A 6,047-nucleotide genomic window follows, 5' to 3' on the forward strand; every position below is an offset into this window, starting at 1 on the left:
GGGGCAGGGAGAGGGGAAAAATGAGCTGATACCAAGGGCTCAAGTAGAAAGAAAACGTTTTGAGAATGATGATGGCAATAAATGTGCTTGACACAATGGATGCATGTATGGATTGTGATAAGAGTTGTACAAGCCCCCAATAAAATGATTTAAAAAGAGAAAGAAAGAAAATTCAATGCCATCAAGTTGATTCTAGATTATTAACTTCTGAACTGTTCTCTTTCATTGGTCTGTCATAACAGGGCAAAGTTAATAAAATAATCCTATGGGTCAACCCTCCCAATAGCTATAAGGACTTGAACCTATGTTGTTAGTGACTCAAGTCCAGAGAGAGAGCAAGGGCAGAAAGAGTTAAAAAGGATATCCAGCCCTACTTGCCTCTATTATTAGATGAGTGACCTACGAGTTCTTATCAACTTGTCATTAAAAATAACTAAGTGTTCATAAAGGTAATAATGCTAATGACAACCCCAACAACGCACTGCTGTTGAGATTATCCCAGCTCATAGGGACCCTATATAGGTTTTTTTAAGAGTGTAAATATTTACTGTAGCAAACAGACTCATCTTTCTCCCCAGGAGCAGCCACAGCTGACGAGAAAGACCAGGTTTTCTGCGCCCTTAAGAACATTGCAGGGGAGGTTGGGAGGAAATGAGAAAATAACCATGAGTACAAGAAAGAAAATGCTCTACAATCGATTGTGCTAATGATTGTATAACTCTTTTTGATATGGTTGAACAATTGAATTGTATGATAGGTGAGTTAGGTGCCCATCAAATGGAGGTTATTTTTAATAATATATGAAAGGGAAAATAAAATCCTCTGCTAAATATAGTCGGGGGGAAATTTACAGTTTCAGAAGCTCTCTGGGTCACTATGAATGAGTTGGCAGTTGAGTTTGGTTTAGTTTAGATGCAGTTCTACCATCTTTACATGAGTCCTCTCTTAATCTTCAAAACAATAACGAGATACGTGTGTTTTCTGCCTGTTTCACAGAAAAAATACTAATTAACATAGGTTTTCCTTGTTGTTAGGTGTCTTCAAATCTGTTTCACGCAGAGCTACCCGATGCACCACAGAACGAAACACGACCTGGTCCTGTGATCCCCTCACAAGAGTGACGTGTGAGCCCACTGTGGCAGCCACCGTGTCAGTCCATCTCATTCGATGTCTTCCTCTCTTTCACTGCCCTTCTACTGTATCCGACCGAATGGCCTTTTCCAGGAACTGGTCTCTCCCGGCAATATTTCCCAAGTAAGAGAGACAGTCTTGCCAGCCTCCCGTCAAAGGAGGATTCTGACTGTACTTCTTCCAAGGAAGATTTGTTTGTTCTTTTGGCAGTCCAAAGTACTTAGAATATTTTCACCATTTCCATAATTCAAATGCACTGCTTCGTCTCCAGTCTTCCTTAGTCAATGTGCAACTTCCACACGCATCGGTTACGGGTTGCTGTTGTTATAGGGACCAGCAAGTCAGTTCGGACTCATAGCAATCCTATCTACGCACACTAGAACCGAACAGTGCCTGGTCCTGTGCCAGGCTCGCAATGGTTCAAATGTTTGAGCCCATGGTTGCAGCCTCTGTGTCAGTCTGTCTTGTTGTGAGTCTTCCTCCTTTTCGTTGTTGGCCTACTCCATTACCTAGCATAACGTTCTTTTCCTGGACAAGCCTCTCTTGCTGACATGTCTAAAGTACCTGAGAGAAGTCTCACTAGCCTTCTCCTAAGGAGAATTCTGGTGTGCTTCTACCAAAACAGATCTGTCTGTCCTTTTGGCAGTCCGTGGTGTTGTTGTTGTTGGTAGGTGCCATGGAGTCGAATCTGACCCATTGGGACCCTGCGCAGAACATAATGAAACGCTTCACGGTCCAGCGCCATCCTCACATTGTCCCTGTGCCTGAGCCCATTGCTACAGCCACTGTGTCAGTCCACCCTCCTTAGGGGTCTTCCTCTTTCTCACCTCCCCTCCACTTTTCCAGTCATGATGGCCGTCCATAGCAGCGGTTCTCAACCTGTGGGTCGCGACCCCTTTGGGGATCAACAACCCTTTTACAGGGGTCACCCGAGTCATAACAGTAGCAAAATTACAGTTATGAAGTAGCAACAAAAATATTTTTATGGTTGGGGGGAACCACGACATGACGAACTGTATGAAAGGGTTGCGGCCAGTAGGAAGGTTGAGAACCACTGATCTATAGGAACTGGTCTCTCCTAACTTTACATCCAAAGTATGTAAAATGAGTTGCGCTTTAGTTCCCGAAGTGACAGCTTTGTTCTTCAACTCTTTCAGAGATCGTGTGCAGCTGACTGAGGAGCCCTGCTGGCGTAGCGGGGTAGCATCGGACTGCTAACCTCAAAGTCCTCAGTTCCAAACCACCAGCTGCTCCGCAGGAGAGAGGCGGAACTTTCTACTTCAGTCAAGAATTACAGTCTCCAAAACACACCTGGGCAGTTCTTATCTTGTCCTACAAGGTCACGAAATGGCAGGGAGTTTAGCTTGGTTTGGTGCCGCTGATTAGCCTAGTGGGGGCGCTGTTGGTAAGAGTTAGTAGTTCAAACCTACCAGCTGCTGGTCAGGTGAAGATGAGGCTGTCTTCCCCTTTAAATAGTTACAGCCTGGGAAACCCAAATAGGGCCAATCAGAGTTGGAATTGATTCGATGTCACTGGGTTTGATTTGGGTTTAATATGTTCTTTGATATCTTGACTGAAGTTTTCCAAGAGCATTGATTGTAAACCCACGTATAATGAAATCATTGACGTTTAGTCTTTTCTCCATTTAGCATGATTGTTGTCTTTTGGCCCATTTGTGAGGATATTTGTTTTCTTTATGTTGAAATATATATATATTTCAAATATATATATAAAATATATATATATATTTATATATAATCCATGCCGAAGACTACAATCTTTGATATTCATCAGCAAATAATTTAAGTCCTCTTTGCTTTCAGCAAGCAAGGTTATCTGCATATACAAGTTGTTAATAAACCTTCCTTCAATCATGACACTTTGTTCATCTTCATATAGTCCAATTTACTGGATTATTTGTTCAGCATAAAGATTGAGTAAGTATGGTGAAAGGAGACAACCCTAATACACACCTTACCTGATTTTAAACCATGTCATACTCCCTTGTTTTCTTTTAACCACTGCCTCTTGGTCTATGTACAGGTTCTGAATGAATGAGCACTATGATAAATATTTTTTAATTCACTACCAGAGAGTCAATGATGATTCACAATGTCCCCTGTAAGTTTCCAAGACTGAAACACATGATGATTTTGAACTGCCGACCATGGGTATCACAGCCCAATGCAAAAACACTGTACCACCAGGGCCATTTAGCCAATAAAGTGTTCTGGAATTCTCTTTCTTCACAATGTTATGCGGAGTTTGTAATAATTCACACTGTCAGATGCATTTTCTTTTTTTTAATCGTTTTTTTAGGGGCTTCATACAACTCTTATCACAATCCATACATACATCAGTTGTGTAAAGCACATTTGTACATTCATTGCCCTCATCATTCTCAAAACATTTGCTCTCCACTTAAGTCCCTGGCAGATGCATTTTCATAGTCAATGAAATACAGAGAAACATCCTTCTGGTATTCTCGGCTTTCAGCCAAGGTCCATTTGGCTTTAGTAGTGATAGCCTTCATTCCTGTATGCCTTCATAAGCTGTATCTTCCGAATACAGCTTAACTTTCCGGAAAATCCCTGTCAATGTATTACTGCATCCATTATTTAGCTTCAGCAACATTTTGATTGCATGTGATATTAATGATATTGTTCAATAATTTCCACATTCTGTTGAGCCACCTTACTTTAGAATGGGCACTAATGATGGATCTCTTCTCGGCAGTTGTCCAGTAAGTTATCTTACAAAGTGTTTTGAGTCGACTAGTGAGTCCTCCCAGCACTGCATCCGTTTATGATTCTCATTCCATTCATGCCCAGGGCCTTCTTTTTCACGAATGCTTGAAATTCTTCCACCAGCACCATATGAGATCACATGCGACCTCTTGTGATGGTTGATGTTGATCAGTTCTTTGTCCTAAAGTGACTGTGTATTCTGTCTATCTTCTTTTAATGTTTCCTGCATCGTTCAATAGTTTGCTCGTAGAATCCTTCTATATTTCTAATCAGGGCTAGGATTTTTTCCCCCCACTTCTTTTCACCTGGAGAAATGCTGAGCATGTTCTTCACTTTGGGTTTTCGAACTCCAGGTTTTTACACATTCCATGATAATGCCCGCATCTGTCAGCTTTCGTGCTGCGGCGGCTTGACTCTGCTGTGAGGCGCAAAGCTATGCTACCAGTATTTCAAATACCAGCAGGATCACCCAGTGACCAGGCTTCAGTGAAATCTGCAAACCACGGAAAACAAAACTAAGACAAGTTTACAAAATAGGCATTGGCTTCTGCGGGATTAGCTCCTGGAAACGTTATCAATAGTACAATCAGGAGCTGTTTTTATTGTTCGCTTCCGTAAGTCAGTTCTCACTCAGTGGCCCTCGGTACAGCAAAACAAAAAGGGTGGTCCTCTAGTTCCTAAATGCTTCCTCCCCGCTCCCACTACCATGACTCGAATTCGACCTTGCAAGTCTGGCTAGACCAGAGGAGGTACACTGGTACAGATAGGAACTGAAAATACAGGGAATCCAGGATGGATGAGCCCTATAGGACCAGTGGTGTGAGTGGCAAAACAGGGAGGGTAAAGGGAGAATGGGTAGGAAAGAGGGAACCGATTACAAGGAACTGTGTGTGACCTCCTCCCTGGGGGACAGACAACCAAAAAGTGGGTGAAGGGAGACGTCGGACAGGACAAGATATGACAAAATACCAATTTAAAAACTATCAAGGGCTCATGAGGGAGTGGGGAGGGGGCAGGGAGGGGAAAAATGAGGACCTAATGTCGGGGGTTTAAGTGGAGAGAAAATGTTTTGAGAATGATGTACAAATGCGCTTTACACAATTGATGTGTGTATGGATTGCGATAACAGTTGTATGAGCCCCTAATAAAATGTTTAAAAAAAAAAAAAAAGGGTGGTCCTCTGCCACCCTCACAACTGTCAAGTGTGAACCCATTGTTGCAGCCACTGAGTCAGTCCCTCGCTTGGACTGTCTTCCTCTTTTCCATGACCTTCTACTTTATCAAACATGATGTCCTTGCCCAGGAAGTGGTCTCTCCAGAGAACATCCCCCCACCCCAGGGGAGAGCGGGAACGCAGTCCCCCACGACCACAAATTATACAGCCAAGTTCCCCACATTTGGGGAAATCGCAGGGTCAGCACATCTGGAGTGCAATGGATAAGCCTCGCCCTGGGCAAACCACCTTCTTGATCATGGTATCTCCCCTGCCAGGTCAATAACATTGTTAAAGTAAATGAAAGAGCCTTTTCATCCTCCCTCCAAAAGACTATCCAGTACTTCTTCCAAGACAGGATTGTTTGTTCTTTCAGCAGTCCACATTCCTTTCAATATTGTTTACCAGCACCATAATTCAGATGTATCCATTCTTCTCCCGTCTTCCTTATTCTTCCTGCACCTGTCACATGGCTTAGGTCAGGCTCACTTTGCTTCTCAAAGTGACACCCTTGCTCTATAACACGTGAATGAGGTCTAAAGCAACAGCAGATTTGCCTAGTACAATGTGAAAGCCTTAACTTTACATTTCTTTCCATGTAGCACAATGTTACCAGTTGTAGACTATGACTTCCGTTACATTGTGTTGTAATCCGTGGGCTTCATCAGCAAATGCTTTCCTCACTTTCAGCAGGCAAGCTTTCGTCATCTGCATATCACAAGTTTTAAATAAGCTTTCCTCCAACCCGGAGGCCAAGTTCTTCTTTACCTAGTTCAGCTTCTCAGATTATTTGTTCAGCATACACCTTGAAAACGTATGGTGAGAGAATACCACCCCACTGCATACCTTTCCTGTTATAAACCACACAGCATTTCCTTGTTTTGTTCATACAGCTGCCTCTTGATTCATGTACAGGTTCCACATGAGCACAATGAATTGTTCTGGAAGTCCCATTC

General features: G+C 42.8%; 1 non-coding gene across 1 annotated transcript; it reads right to left on the bottom strand.

Annotated features, from left to right (window-relative positions):
- Positions 1 to 5,214: 5,214 nt before the first annotated feature.
- LOC115873945 lies at positions 5,215 to 5,377 on the bottom strand. The gene has a single exon (XR_004048713.1). It is a non-coding gene; the product is annotated as a U1 spliceosomal RNA (small nuclear RNA).
- Positions 5,378 to 6,047: the final 670 nt, after the last annotated feature.

Source organism: Echinops telfairi, unplaced genomic scaffold (assembly GCF_000313985.2).
Source record: "Echinops telfairi isolate 266 unplaced genomic scaffold, ASM31398v2 ScPeMD7_7469;HRSCAF=8507_1, whole genome shotgun sequence".
Classification (NCBI taxonomy): Eukaryota; Metazoa; Chordata; class Mammalia; order Afrosoricida; family Tenrecidae; genus Echinops; species Echinops telfairi.